The sequence below is a fragment of the Gorilla gorilla genome, chromosome 5, assembly GCF_029281585.2.
Source record: "Gorilla gorilla gorilla isolate KB3781 chromosome 5, NHGRI_mGorGor1-v2.1_pri, whole genome shotgun sequence".
NCBI lineage: Eukaryota > Metazoa > Chordata > Mammalia > Primates > Hominidae > Gorilla > Gorilla gorilla.
Genome location: NC_073229.2, coordinates 191793217 through 191808552, shown reverse-complemented (window position 1 = coordinate 191808552; position 15336 = coordinate 191793217). Strand labels below are relative to the sequence as shown.

The 15336-nt window shown below is 44.1% G+C and overlaps 1 long non-coding RNA gene across 1 annotated transcript; it reads left to right on the top strand.

Annotated features, from left to right (window-relative positions):
• Nucleotides 1–839: 839 nt before the first annotated feature.
• On the top strand, nt 840–13698 carry LOC109024791 (uncharacterized). The gene is made up of 4 exons (XR_002004321.1): nt 840–896; nt 9357–9504; nt 10276–10439; nt 13437–13698. It is a non-coding gene; the product is annotated as an uncharacterized lncRNA (long non-coding RNA).
• Nucleotides 13699–15336: the final 1638 nt, after the last annotated feature.

Here is a 15336-nt window from a genome sequence, read left to right as displayed (position 1 = left end):
CTCACCCATTCAGCCCCTCCCTCATCATCCTCCCTCCCCTCCGCCCCACCTGTCACCTTCCCCACCATCACCCTCTTTCCCAAACCAGACCCAGTTTCTAAGAAGAGCTCTAACAGCTAGTTCTTCCCCCTCAGTCACTGCTGGGCTCTCTTCTGCTGTGGAAATTTCCAGTAATGGGGAAAAGGGGAGAAAGAATACAAAAATAGCAAAGAAAGGAAGGCAGTCCACATAACAAAGAGCCAGTGGGTGAAGCAAGAGAAAGAAGACCATATTATTGATGACAAATCCAAATTCCTTGCAGGCCCAGGGTCTCTACCTGCCACAAAGCCACCTGCCACACCTCCCCCTTGGATTTGCAAGGAATTTGGATTTATTTTCAATGCACCAGGAGCCACTTCATTCTGAGTGATTGTGTGAGGGACTCACTTAACACAGTCTGGTTCAGTCAGATTCTGCAGTGCTTTGGGTATCTGTCCCTGCCAAATCTCATGCTGAACTGTCATCTCTCCAACATTGGAGGGGGGCCTGGTGGGAGGTGTTTGGGTCATGGGGGCAAATTCCTCATAGTTTGGTGCTGTCCTCCCAGTAGTTAATGAGTTGTCAGGAAACCTGATAGTTTAAAGTGTATGGCATCTCCCCCACTGATATGGTTTGCCTGTTTCCTCACCCAAATCTCATCTTGAATTCCCACCAGTTGTGAGAGAGACCGAGGGGGAGGTAATTGAATCATTGGGCAGGTCTTTTCTGTGCTGTTCTCATGATAGTGAGTAAGTCTCATGAGACCTGATGGGTTTATAAAGGGGAGTTTGCCTGCATAAGCTCTCTTGTCTGCCACCAGGTAAGATGTGCCTTTCACTTTCCGCCATGATTGTGAGGCCTCCCAGCCATGTGGAACCGTAAGTTCATTAAACCTCTTTCTTGCGTAAATTGTGCAGTCTTGGGTATGTCTTTATCAGCTGCGTGAAAATGGACCAATACACCCACCCTTGCTCCTGCTCTTATGCTATCCCCGCTCCTGCTTCACCTTCCACCATGAACAAAAGCTCCCCCAGGCTTCCCCAGAAGCTGAGAACATACCAGCACTGTGCTTCCCTCACAGCCTGCAGAGCTGTGGGCCACTAAACCTCTTTTCTGTATAAATTACCCAGTCTCAGATACTGGTCTGCAGCCTGTTAGGGACCAGGCTGCACAGCAGGAGGTGAGCAGCTGGTGAGCCAGTGAAGCTTCATCTGCGTTTACAGTCATTCCCCATCACTGGCATCACCGCCTGAGCTCAGCCTCCTGTTTGATCGGCAGCAGCATTAGATTCTCATAGCAGCACAAACCCTACTGTGAACTGTGCCTGAGAGGGATGTAGGTTGCGCGCTCCTTATGAGACTCTAATGCCTGATGATCTGTCACTGTCCCCATCACCCCCAGATAGGACCCTCTAGTTGCCAGGAAACAAAATCAGGCCTCCCACTGATTTGACATTATGGTGAGTTGTTTAATTATTTCATTATATATTACAGTGTCATAATAGAAATAAAGTACACAATAAGTGTAATGCGTTTGAATCAAACTGAAACCACCTTCCGACTCCCACTGTTCATGGAAAAATTTTCTTCTGTGAAACTGGTCCCTGGTGCCAGTAGTCCTTGGGGACTACTGTTCTAGGGAATTTGAATTGGGATGGAGAGGCCGTGGCTGGGGTGTGGTGGCCAAGCGGGCTCCAAGTGTGTTTTAAGGAATTTGATGGGGATGGAGAGGCCGTGGCTGGGGTGTGGTGGCCGAGTGGGCTCCTAACATCCTCTAGCACATCTAGGTTGTAGGAATCCCAGAGCACTGTGGGCAGAGCCGGGGAGGAAGGTCCCACAGTGAGTAACAGAAACAGGGGCGCTATGGCCGGGGAGGGGCTGGAGTGATGAGGGATGTGGATGTCGGATGGCTTTCCTGTTCCTGCTTCCAGCTCTGCATGAAGCCCTCATGCTCCTTGACCTTGCCATCTGGGAGACATGGCTCCTTGCCCTGCACCGTCCTTGTGCCTCAGTAAACTGAACATGCTGACCTTAATAACAACTTCAGCCAAGACGTACAAGTCTGGAGGACGGGGCTGCTTGACACCACGATGAAAAATGGTGAGTCAAACTCTCAGCTGACCCAAGGATGCCGCTGGTCTGTCGGAGTTCATAGGATGGAGACTAGGGATGAGAAACTCGCCTATGAGCAAGAATACACAGCCTCGCAGTGTCAGGAATCACACAGAACTAGGCGAATGCTCCAGGCCCACACAGGTTCAGGGACCACCATGCAGGAGGAGGGTGCCCCTGAGTTGGTGCAACACATGGTTCACCCTGGCTGGTGATGGCTCTGAGAAAGCCACTGCAGTGTGAACGGAAGCCAAGCACTTGTGCTGGAGAGCTCTAGATAGGAGCGAGCTGGCTGCCCCAGGAGGACAGGAGCAGGGAAATGGGACCACACAGGGTGGGGTGAGCACTCTTTCCCCAAGGGCCAGTGACCAGCTTTGGAGGCTGAGAATTTCACTCCCCCTGCACTTGGCGGGCACAGGGCAGGCCCAGCTGAAGGGCAGGCCTCAGGCTTTCATCATCCCCCAGCCCACGGTCTTCCCATAGCCTCTCTCCCAAGGGCCCTCAGTCCTGCCTGGCTCTGATGTGCATCCACAGCAGACCTGACTATTCAGGACCAGGACCAGGGCCAACCAAGCCAACACCCTGCAGTTCCAGGCTCCTGCACCCGCAAGGGCGGCCACAGTGGCCTGAAGTCTGCTCAGGCTTCTGTTTGGTTCTGGTCATCACTGGGGCCAGCCCACAGCTGTGAGCCAGCTGAGGTTTGCTGTGTCCCTGCAGAGGGAAAGGCGTTGCTCCCGTTGTCCCCTGGGAGGATACTGTGCCTCGTAGAGTCCCTGCCCTGGGTGATGCAGCATCCAGAGATTGCAGGGCTCAGGCCTTTCTGTGGGAAGCAGCTCAACCCCCTAAGTCAGAGGCTGCAGACAGCGCCACGGTGGAAGGCCTTGCCACCTTTGCCCACAGCAGCCCTGGAGGCTGAGATGGGCCATGATAGGAGGTCCTGACACCTTCACCCACAGGAGCCCTGGCTGGGCACCCTGCTCAGGGATGTTAAATAGACTCTGTTTTTCAATCTTGAAAGCCCAGGAAAACTCAGAGTCTAGGGATGTCTGTGTCCAACCAGCCAGGTGGTGTCTTGCTCAGAAAAGTGGGACATTGCTAAAAACAGTACCCAGACGAAAATAAGGAGGGTGACATAAGGCCATGCTGCCGATTTAGGAGCAGGGCATCCACGGCACAGGGAGCTCTGCAGCTTTACCCTGGGGCTTTAGGACAACTTGCCACCTTCCAGGAGGAGGGATGACATCGCCCCCCCTCCCATCTCTACTTCACACCATCTGCCCCACAAGCCTCGCCTCAGTCCTCCGCACGCCCTGCTCTGACTCAGGATCCTACAGCAGACACTGGCCATGTCTGGCAAATCCATGGGACATGAAGATTCTGTCCATGATTAACTGTGCACCTACCAGCAAACACCAACGATGGAGAGAATATCTGCTCATTCCCCATGGAATTGACTGTTTCATGGTGTCTTTACTTTGTGCTCCAGGGAAAAAGCAATTTCTTTACCTCCCGCGTCAACAGTGTCAGATCTGATGATTTGTTTGAGGACTTAGCCTGAATACCTGCCCTTGGCTGCACAACCTGTTGCGGACCCAGAGCAGAGCCTGTGCTGCAGCCCCTGCACAGCCCTGTAGAGCGTTCTCCCCACGTGCCGCCTCCGCACAGGGAGGAGCCGGCGCACATCCCGCCTGCAAGGGCCTAGGAGAGCGCAGCTCGCAAGCTGAGAAGAGATGAGTGCTGTTGGCGCTGAAGTCTAGGAAGGCGTTCCTGATACCCCCAAAGCATTCCTTTCAGTTTCCCCTCAACTTTGACTGCATGGTATCTTATTTTATGTAATACATACATTCTCAAAAGTTAAAAATAAATCTAGTTTTGATATAATAAAAAGGAGTATTATTTTAATGAATCAACAGGTGACCTCATGTCCAATCTTCAGGGTTTACAATTTCAAAATCTCATTGACAGTTTTTGTAAATTTATTGTCGACACTTACCAATTAGACACTTCCAATGCTACCCAAACTGCTTCCATGGAGTTCCAAATGCTCTCTTGTGCTTGGTAATTGATTGTTACTGGGAATTCTGATCACTGTCACCTCCCATTTCCTATCTAGGATCTGGAGAGAGGTGTCTCCACTTTGTGTTCACATGTTCCTGAGGGGCCCACATCCTTTCCTGGCCTGCCTCACCCCAGACTTCCTGGGCAAGCCCCCAGCTTCCTGCTGCACTGATGGGCTTCGGCCGGGCTGGTTTTCCCCATTCCGTGGAGTGGGGGAGGAGTGAGAGAGTCAGAGTCTCCCATGAGCAGACTCTCATTGGAAACTGATTGTGGTTAAATAATAGGAAACGTGTGGCAAGCAAGTAGAATCAATCTTCACACTGATCCTATCTTTGAAGTCAATCATACACGTCTTTCAAATCAAGATAACTTTGATTCTAGAAAGATTTTTACTTTTATGTGATTTGATAACAGTATTTAGTTTTAAATTTAAAATAACATGAAAGGAAGGTGTGTGATTTTATGGTTATCACAATGGAGGCGAAGATTGAAAAAGGCCGTGGGTGGTGCTCTGATCAACTGCCTCTGAGAGAGGGGACATTCAAAGGGAAATGTAAGTTGGAATAGTTTCTGAGTTTGCCATTGGGCCCTGTTTTCCTCATCAACCCTGTACCCCCTGTGCTTAGGTGGCAGGCAATCAACAGAGTAGGAATGAATGAAGAATGAAGGAACAAAGGCACCTCAGAGAACAGATCAGAAATCTCAGCAAGCTGCATACAGGGCCCAGGACACAGCAGAGCAGGTAGCTCTAGCAAGTCAGTGACAGGCTGGCTTTGGATTCTAAGACTTTATATATTTAATCCTATTTCAAGATGTTGAAGAGAAGGGGACATCATGGTCACACAGACTCGGTGACGGCTGAGGAATGTGTCGCAGTGTCTTGACATCATGGTCACACGGACCCGGTGAAGGCTGAGAAATGTGTAGCAGTGTCTCTACGTGGTGCAGGAATGACAGAGTTTCGGATCAGAGGGGTGTGGGATCCACCACATTGCAGTTTATAGTCGTGCTTGTCAAATGCTTATTTCTACTTTAGCTGTTTAAAACATGAAACAAAATAATTTTGAATTTTTTGTGTGTGGTATTTTTCCTAAATAGATTGAATCTTAGATTTAGATTGTGATTACTGAGTAATGTGGAGAAGGAATTATGGGTGTTGTCTAAAATCTTGTGAGTCTAAGGCAAAGTGAAATAGAAAAGTGAATTATTACACATCAAACAAATAACATTCATTGATGACTTGGTTTGTAAGCACAAATCTAGGAAGTATATGTGGGAGGTGTTTTAAAACCCAAGGTGGGAATAAATCCTTAGAGGAAAATGAGCACACGTAGAATGAGGGAGCACGGAGAGCATCGGAGCTTCACTCTGTGCTCCCGATCCAAGCACACGGGGAGGCATGAAGACTCCAGGTGTTGGAAGGGTTTCTCTAAGGGAAATTAATCGAACCCATAGGGGAAGGCAAAGGTACTGTTTCAATAATGACTAGACTAACAAAATATGGTTACATGAAATATTTAACACCCAAAAATAAAACCTAAACTGGTTTCTGAGGCTGTTCTATTGTGTTGTGCCATTCAGACCAGACCTGGAACTACTTTCAGGAGAGACCATCAGGGGTTGTAGCACTTATAAGGGTGACCCAGGTAGTGGAAGACTGGAGACTAAACATAACCCAAACTAGAGTTATTCTATGATTTAATAATAATAATAAAATTATTAACTAGAACAGCTAACATTTATTGAATATCTACAATGGGCCAGGTATTTTGTCATGCATTAATTCATTTTGTCTTCAGAATAGGTTATAAATTTGTATTTACAGTGATTGATTCATTAATTAACTTTGGCTTGATAACATATACACATGGTGGAAAATTCAAAAGCTACAAAAGATGTAAAATGAAAAGTGAGCCTGCCGATGCCCTAATGTGAAGGCCCCCATCCCTTCTGGGAAAGCAACTATCAATAATGCTTTACTGCGTTTCCTTCCAGATGTATTTTATATACACTATATATTTATATAAACTATATATTCATATAAATAGGCTCAGCAGATTATTTTGTACTTTATGCTTATCGATAAATCTTTCATTTCCACATAACGGTACTTAATACACTACATCATTCATTTTAATAGTTGCATAGAATTCCATTCTTATAAATGGGCTGTAGTTTATTTAATCATCCCCCTTTTGAGGGACCCTTGGATTGTTGCCAGTCCTCTGCTCTTAACAAGCAACACCTCAGGGAATGATACCATGGTTTCACATGCGTGTGGCTGTCTGTCAGACTCAGCTTCCCAAAATGAGTCCCTCGCCTCTCCTGCAAGTGGCTTTCTTTTGCAGCTTCATTCCCAAGTCAGGCAGATTTCCTCCAGGGACATCAACCAAAACCACACCTCACTAGGGCTGAGTGCAGAAGTGGAGCTGGGAATCTGGTTGTCTTCTCCCAGGCCAATTTGTAAAAATGTGAAACAATGCCCTGTTTTCACTAATATTTTTGGAAAATATAACCATTTTTAATGAAAATGTGTTTTATATTGTTATGCAATGGGATTATTACTGTTTTATGATATAATACATCTAAGTTCATCACTTATAATTTTTAACGTTGTAAATGTCAGTCTATGTAACCCATGTAAACAAAAGTCTTTGGGGCCTCAGTAAGATTTGGAGTATAAAGTGGTGCCAAAACCAAAAAGCTTGAGAATTGCTTCTGTGATTTATAATTTTAGAAGTAGAATTGGTAGGTACAAGTTACGTGCTTTTGTATTTTGGTAGATATTGTCAAATTCCCCTTCCTGTAAACTCTATCAATTTATATTCCCACCAACAATGTATACGGATGCCTGTTTCCTCTAGGCCTGGTCAGCAGCTGTTGTTAAGCTTTTTTGATCGTTGCCTACTTGAGAGTTGAAAATACACCTTTACTGAGTTTAATTTTGTATTTTTCTTATTTTGTATCAGCTTGAGTATGCCTCTGTACGGTTGAGAGCTGATGACATTTTCTTTTTATTAAACAATCTGTTGATGTTCTTTGTGTATTTTCCGCCAGGCAACGTGTGTTTCAATGGTCTTTAGGTGCTCAGTGTGAGCCTTCTGCTGTGTGTGCTGGGCACTGTCCTCTCTTACTGGATCCATGTCTGGACGTCCTGTTCTATTCCAATTGTTTGTGACAACTGGGCACAAAGAATTTTCCAGCCATTTGAGTGATTGATTGAACTGGCTGCCTTGCTGAGACATAAACACGTTCTCAGAGGAGTATTTAACAAAGGATTGGGTATTGAAGCAAAGTTCTAGTTCTGTAAAGAAGGTGGAACTTGAGGCACTCTAAAGTTCTTTGAAATACCCTAATATTATCTCAAAGTGTGCCCCTGCATTGCAAAGCAGGCCACACAGAAGAGGGCCTGGATGCTGCTATTGAATTAGAAATGATCCTCCTGTGTAGACAGTGTTTGGTGCATACTTTTAAGAAAGAGCTTCAGGTGACCTATTGAGCAAGGGGCCAGCCTGCAAATGGCTATGAGGTCTTTTTCTGAAAAATCAAAAGTAGTATGTTGCATCTGGAATAAACCTGAGAGTCTTATGTTACACAGAAGAAAACTGCAGCCAGAAAGATGAAGGACTTGCAAGAGGCCACACAGCGTAAGACTGGGGCCAGAGTCTGGATCTCATTCTCACTACCATTCCATGCCCAAAAAGCATATTGATTAATGACTTTAAAAATACTCTGAAACATTCACGCAGCATGGCTTGCTTCTGCTCTGTCGTTTAAATGGTTATTATTTCTTATTTCATTCAGAAATTGCTTTAAGTGTTACTGCCTCTTACTAAAGACAACTGTATAGTTGCCTTTTACAAAGGTTAGATGATGCCTGAATTTCCTAATAGAGGTCTGGCCTTTGTTGATACTTTCACAGAAGACAACAGCTAGCAAATAGTTGACAAATGATCACCATTGATCATTCCAGGTTATTCATCAAACACTAGTTGTACTTTTTTTCCCCTTCTTCTTCACATTTTAACATCTTTAGTATAAGGATGTGTCTGGTAATTGATTGCAATTGTGGTTGATCTAAAATTGTGATCGACTTTTGCCCGCATGCGTGAGAATGTTTGTAACAGTGAAATTCAGAACAAGCTCAATGCACAGCCCAGCGACTTGTCACCTAGACTTGTCGCCTAGTGCCACAGCTGGACATCCCAATCTTTGGCTTTCAACTACCCAGTAACTCAGACCATTTGAGGTTGAAGTGATTTTGGTTGCTTTCTGGAACCCTCTATTACACCTTCTGTTAAGCTTACAAAGGATCAGCATCCAAATATACAGAATGGGCGTTGGCAGCTTGAAAAAGTCCAGGGGGCAACAGTGGAGCCAACAGGCTCTTGGCTGCTCAGAGGCTGATACCGCGTGGGAAGGCGTGAGTGAGGCTGAGTGAGCCGGGACATGACTTGGGAGCAGCGGATGCTGCATCCAAAAAAGTTTTAGAAACATCTTAGCTCTTCATACTGCTTATGTGTTCCTTTTCATTTTTATGCACAAGAGATATAGGATACGAAACCATGACTAAATAAAAGAACCCATTTATTTATTTATTTATTTATTTATTTATTTATGTTTGAGAGAGAGTCTTGCCCTACTGTCCAGACTGGAGTGCAGTGGCAAAATCCTGGTTCACTCCAGCCTCAACCTCTTGGGCTCCAGTGATCCTCCCCACTCAGCCTCCCAAGTAGTTGGTACTACAGGCATGAACCACCATGCCTATCTAATTATTTTATTTTATTTTTCATTTTCTGTAGACATGGGGTTTCACCATATTGCCCAGGCTGATCTCAAACTCCTAGGCTCAAGTCGTCCTCCTGCCTCAGCCTCCCAAAGGGATTATAGGCATGAACCATGGCACCCAGCCAAGAACTCTATTAATACATATACAATTCTCAGTGATAAGAATTCACTGTGCAATGGTTTAGTTGGCAACACTTTTTTTTCCTTGTGACACAAAAAGCAGTGGTGAGTTATATAACTGGTGAAGGTTTAGATCTGACAGAGTATGGCCCATTGTGAATAAGCCCATATTTGCTCACAACTATTCCATGTTTGCTGGTTACTCACTTGTTAGCTTGGTACCTTGTTTATTTATGTACATTTTTTTCTTTTGGCAAACAGTGAGCACCTGTTTATGCACTGCAGTCGTGAGTGAGACAGAATCATGTGAGGAGTGGACAGTCTACCTTACAGCCCATGCTCAGTACATATCCTAATGAGGAATTGGTCCCTGGCTGTCGTTGTCTCCACGCCCTTGAGTTGGACAATGGTATTTACCTGCAAGTCTTTCTGCTTTGTAGAATGGCTGGTACATGGGACATATTGTGATACTTAATGTCATGAGTTGAACTGTGTTCCCCAAAAGACATGTTGACGTCCTAAACCCGGGTATCTGTGCATGTCATCTCACTTGGGAATAAGTTCTTTGCAGATGTAGTTGGATTCAGATGAAGTCACTAGGGAGGGCCCTAATCCCCTATGACTGGTGTTTTTATCTGAAGAGGAAAACGCTGCATGAGGCCAGGCCACCCACAGGGGGACACTGTATAATGATAGCGTAAGGGTCTGGTGCGATCCCACAGGGGGACATGGTATAATGACAGGGTCAGTGACTGGTGCGATCAGCTGCAAACTCAGAACCATCAAGCAGTGATGGCCACCACCAGAAGCTGGGAGGGGCAGAAAGGATTCTCTGCCTCTCAGAGGGGGCACGGCTCTGCTAAAACCTGGGTTCCAGCTTCTGGCCTCCAGACAGTGAGAGAAGAAATCTCTCCTGGTTTAAGCCTCCCTGCTGTCCTTTGTTACAGCCACCCTCGGAAGCAAATAGGCTTAGCTTTACGACTAGACTTGGGTAGCAAAATTGAGACCCTTCTCAGTAAAGTAATCAAAATACACTGACTTTTCTGGTGACACTTGGAGCCTTTTTTGGTGGTGGGTGGAGCCAGGAAATATGAGCTGAAGTTTACTCATATTGGTGGGTGGAGACATCGAGGGCCTTTCCTTTCTGCGCATTGCATTTATTCAGAAAATGTTTCTGCAGCTCCGTGCCAAGGATGTGCCAGATTCTTTCATTTATGACTATGCCACTCTCAGCCCATCTAACCTCAAATCTAACCTAATCCTGGTGGCCCTCCCACCTTCCCAGCACACAGGAGCAAGCAGAGAACATGGGCAGTCAAGTCAAAAGGAAAGGATGGCCTACAGGTACCCTGGTTTTCTTTCTTCTGCTGGAGCCACATGTAAATATTTATATATAAATACCCAGGAGGCAGTCAGTGTTTCTAAAAGGGTTTATAATGTAAATGTGAAAAATCACTTTCTGACCCAGTGGGAACTCTGTTCTTCCTCACTTCGAATCACTCACTCATTCATCCATTCCCTCATTTCACAAACACTTAGGATGCACTGTGCAGCAAGCATTGTATTTATTTTTGCTTACAATGTCAGAATGAATAAATGATATTTTAGTTGAAATGTTTAAAAATAACAAATAAGAGTTTCTTGATCAGAAGAGAAAAGCTCTCTTGTGCCAACAAGTTCAGAATATTTGGTGAGTGGACGTTGGCTGGTCTGGGCTAGGTCAAGTTAATCTACTCTTCATCAATCAGCTCTGCATGGACCCCTTTAAGTGACTGGCAAAGAGAAAAGCTGGAGCTCAGGAGGAGGCGCTGGGAGGCAGAAGTTGGGTGAAGGGTGATTGACATCTAGGGGGACAGGAGAGCATCCTCCCTCTTTGTTGTATGTAGAGAGGGCTAGTTTCTTCCTCTGGTTGGGGTTGCCAGGTAAGATACAGGACACTCAGTCATATGTGAATTCCAGGCAATGAGATATTGTTTTAATATAAGCACATACCAAATATTGCATAGAATATATTTATACTGAAAATGTATTTGTTGTTTTTCTGAAATTCAAATTTAACTGAGTGTGCTCTACTTTTATTCTGCTGACTCTGGCAACTCTACCTCTGGTTTCATCTTTATTTTATGAGTGGGAAATTCAGTCATGGATGAACTCTAGAGAGGCAGACACAAATCAGGGAGTTGAGTTTTCATTTGAGATGATTTGCTGTAGAGTTTAGGGTTGTATTCAACGTCTGTGAGTCTTGATTTTTCAATAAGCAAACAATGAAAGAAAAAACACCTGTCTCTAGTGAACTTCCAGCTCCACCATGAAGATGAATAGAAGCAAACTCTGCAGTTGTCCTCTGAGTTCTTGAGGAAGCCGCATTTCCTAACCCAGCATTTGTTCTAGTCGGTTGCAGAAGGCTGTGCTCCTGGAGCCCTTAGTTGGTTCCTACAGCTGCTAATTGCCATGGAGTCGCCATTCTTCCTGGCAGGAGTCAGAGCCTCCGGAGAGAAGCCAACTCTATCCCAATCTTCCACCCTGAGGCCCAGGGCTCAGCCTCGGCTTCTGTCTTACTTTCCCACTGGGTCTAGAACTGACCTCTCTCCTTCACACCAACATGTATGTGTTTAACACATTTAAGGGAATTCCTGAACAAGTTTTGGGAAGATGCTGCGGGGTGTGTTAATGGCACTCTGAGCTTGCCCGGCTGTGCATTAGGAAATGTGCCTGGTCATTCCCTGGTCTCCAAATCCGGTGCCCTGTCTTTGCTCTGACGTTTTCATTTTTGAGCTCAGAGTGAGAATTGGATAAAAGTGACTATCTTGATGGATGGGCATTTGGGTTCCTTGTTATTACTGATTCCCTCAAAAAAAAAGGGAGGATATGTGATTTGTGCTATTTGGTGGTCTGATGTTTGTTGTTTCAGCTTCTTCCTTCTTTCTGTCTATTCTCTTCTCAATGCCTTACTTTAATCAGAAGTGGCAAGCATGGGTAGTTCCTGGTTCCCACAGCTCAGGGAATGCATTTCATTTTCTTTGGAGATGGATTTGTCTTTGAAAACAAGTGTGTCTCCCAAGCTTGCATCTTCATGATCATAACCAAACTCAGCAGGGAAATCCCAAACAAATAACAATCCATGAGGGCCATGTGTCCTCCTCTTTAAAGAAAGAAGTGGGGTTAAGATTTAAAAATAAAACACCTGGGGCTTTTATGATTCTTTTTCCTACCGGAGCTGAGCCACCATTTCCCTGACTGGCTATTTCTTGAGGACGTTCATAGACTGTAGTAGCACAGGGACACATTTTCCCCAATTGTTTTTAAATAGGAGATCGGGACCGCATGCAGTCTGTAATCCCTGCACTTTGGGAGGCCAAGAAAAGTGGGTCACTTTAAGTCAGGAGTTTGAGACCAGCCTGGCCAACATGGCAAAATCCCATCTCTACTAAAAATAAAAATAAAAATAAAATTAGCTGGGTGCGGGGGTGGTGCATGCCTGTAATCCCAGCTACTTGGGAGGCTGAGGCATGAGAATCACTTGATCCTGAGAGGCAGTGGTTGCAGTGAGCTGAGATCGCACCACTGCACTCCAGCCTGGGTGACAGCATGAGACTCTGTCTCAAAAATAAATAAACAAATAAATAGGAGATCAGATTATGTGTGAACTTTGAATTGCAAAGTACCAGAAAGCCTTGGAGACTATCAGTGGCTACATCATTCAAATAGCTTCTCCTGGGACTGATATTGAATAAGTCAACTCTGAAGTAATAATCACCATTATTAGGACACTTTTTAAAATCGATTACCCTTTTATACAGGATGGATTTAAATGGACTCATTTTACCCCACCAATATAATTTTTTTCAGGAATGTAGGACCTCTGATTATAATAACTACTTGACTTCTATTTCCCCAGCCCCAGGTATAGGACCAAAGTTTTTATTTAACCATTTTCACCATCAGCAGCAATCTTTATCTTCTGTGTTCTAATAGTGGTTGATGTGTTGTTTTCATCACTCTGAACACATCAACCCAGAATGCAGTAAATCAGCACAGAATAGAAGACTCTTTCCCACACTATTTTCTCCCTGTTCTGCATGTACACATACCCCACACTTTTTTTGTAAATTGAATAATATTTTGAATGTCATAAGGTAACTCCCAATGGGAACCCATAAGGGATTCTTTTGAAAGGAAAGATGTTGTTTTCTGTGAATTTAATGTTCAATCCCTCATTCACCTGCCACAGGCTCTTCAATGTCCACTGCTTGTATTTTTTTAAAAAATGGAAGCATGACTGTGTTGGGCTTTTTCTCCTTATCATCAAATGTTACCACTGAGCAACTAAAACTTTTACAGATGCTGTTCTGTGAGTACAGTGTCCAAACCAGAAAGTCAAGATGCCTCTTTGAGGATCAGTCTGAAAACAAACAAAATACATGAAATCCAGGAGAGCTGGAATAGAAAACGTCGTGAAGGTAGCGCGGAGAGCATCAGGGAGCAGCTGCTATTTCAACACTGTGGGGACTTCACACCTGGGCCTGAAGGAGCCTCACTGTTTCACTGAATTTATGTTCACATATTTATGATAATAAATATGCTCATACACTTATGTTCAAAATATGTTTGTAATATGGTCATCTATTTATGTTCATATTTTGTGATTTCTGGAACAGAATCTAATGTTCTTATTACCAAATAGTAGGCGAACTCAGTACTTTGGCAGAGACACTTCCCCAGTCTGTCTTTTAATTCCTGTTCTCAGCAAGGCTTCTCCTGCAGTAACTCCTTGTCCTTCATCTTGACTTCTTGGCCCCTGGTATCCATCTCCCTGAGGGAGGGAGGGGAGGCATGTGTTTGCTGAGTGATTCATTAGACTTCAGCTCACAAAGGATTGATAGTCTGTCTTGACATGAGAATGGGATCTGCACAGGTTTTAAGATGTTAGAAAAGCGACTTGCAGCCTCACAGTATTGCCTCTCGAAGGTCAGACCCATCATCCTTGTCTTTTAGATAAATAATCGAGGTACAACTGAGCCAAGCAACATGCTCTATAAATCAGGTCGCTTCTAATCAATAGTCTAGTTCATGCAGAATCCAAACTATCAGAAAGAAAGAACAGTAATAGTTTCAAACTCCGGTGCAATGGCAGCTGGTGTCAATAGTGGCAACCCGCAGGCATATGCTGAGTTGCTGAGCTGCTTGAGGGGACGGCTGTGTCCTGTCCAGTTCTGCATCTTTAGAGTCCAGTTCTGGGCCTGGATATGCCCTTAGTGAGTATTTATTACACTGAATTTCATTTTTGAGATTATGATGTAGCTTCCAAGCCACAAAGTTCTATGAGATTGAATTATTTTTTCTTTAGTGTTAGACCTAGAATATTTAATGAATTTTTACTGCCTGACCATTAGAGATCTGTACAGCACATAGAATGACTTTTTTATTAACCATTATTCTTGTAGAAGTACAATTTACTGAGGATTCAAACCTGAGATTTTAAAAAAATTGTATTACATGAATTACCATGAAAATCAAAGTCATAAAAATTTCAGTAATTGTCTTTAATCCACAACTCTCTCTTTTCCCAAGTAATTTATTTCTAAATTGAGGAAAACAAAATGACTTTGGCATTTTAACTCTGGATCATTAAATGCATCTCAAAAACACAGATTACTGACCAGTTTGTTTCCATAGAGGCTTTTGATGCTTTAAATTTTGTCTTTTCTTTTTAACATTTATAACCTCAGATAATTCTGGATAGATCACTTTTATGATGATCACAGGCAGGTGTATTTGTTTTGGAAACACAACCAGTTTCCAAAGACTCAAGAACAGCCAATTTATTAATTTTTATTAGTAACTTGAACAGAAACAAACAGAACAAATATTACGAGAACCAAAGGCCACACATTTTTAAAGAGTCAACTTTCATGCAGCCATAAACCGATCCATAAAACTTCTCCAGGTTCTTTAATTTGGGACTTTATACATCATACGCAGAGAAAATTCACTTAAAAAGGACTCGTTATGTATGGACCAGATTCTCCCTCAAAATCATCCCAAATCTATGAAGGTGGGAATCTGGAGAAAGCCATCAGCTGAGTTCAGACGAGACATCGGCCAGTGGCAGCCTGTCCACCGCCACAACCCCAGAGCTCCTGCTGGGCGGGGGTGTCCCGCCAGGAATTCCTCTAGAAAGTCACCGGTTCCTCCTCTTTGCTATGGCTTTAGAAAAATAAAAGACAATTTGAAGAATTAT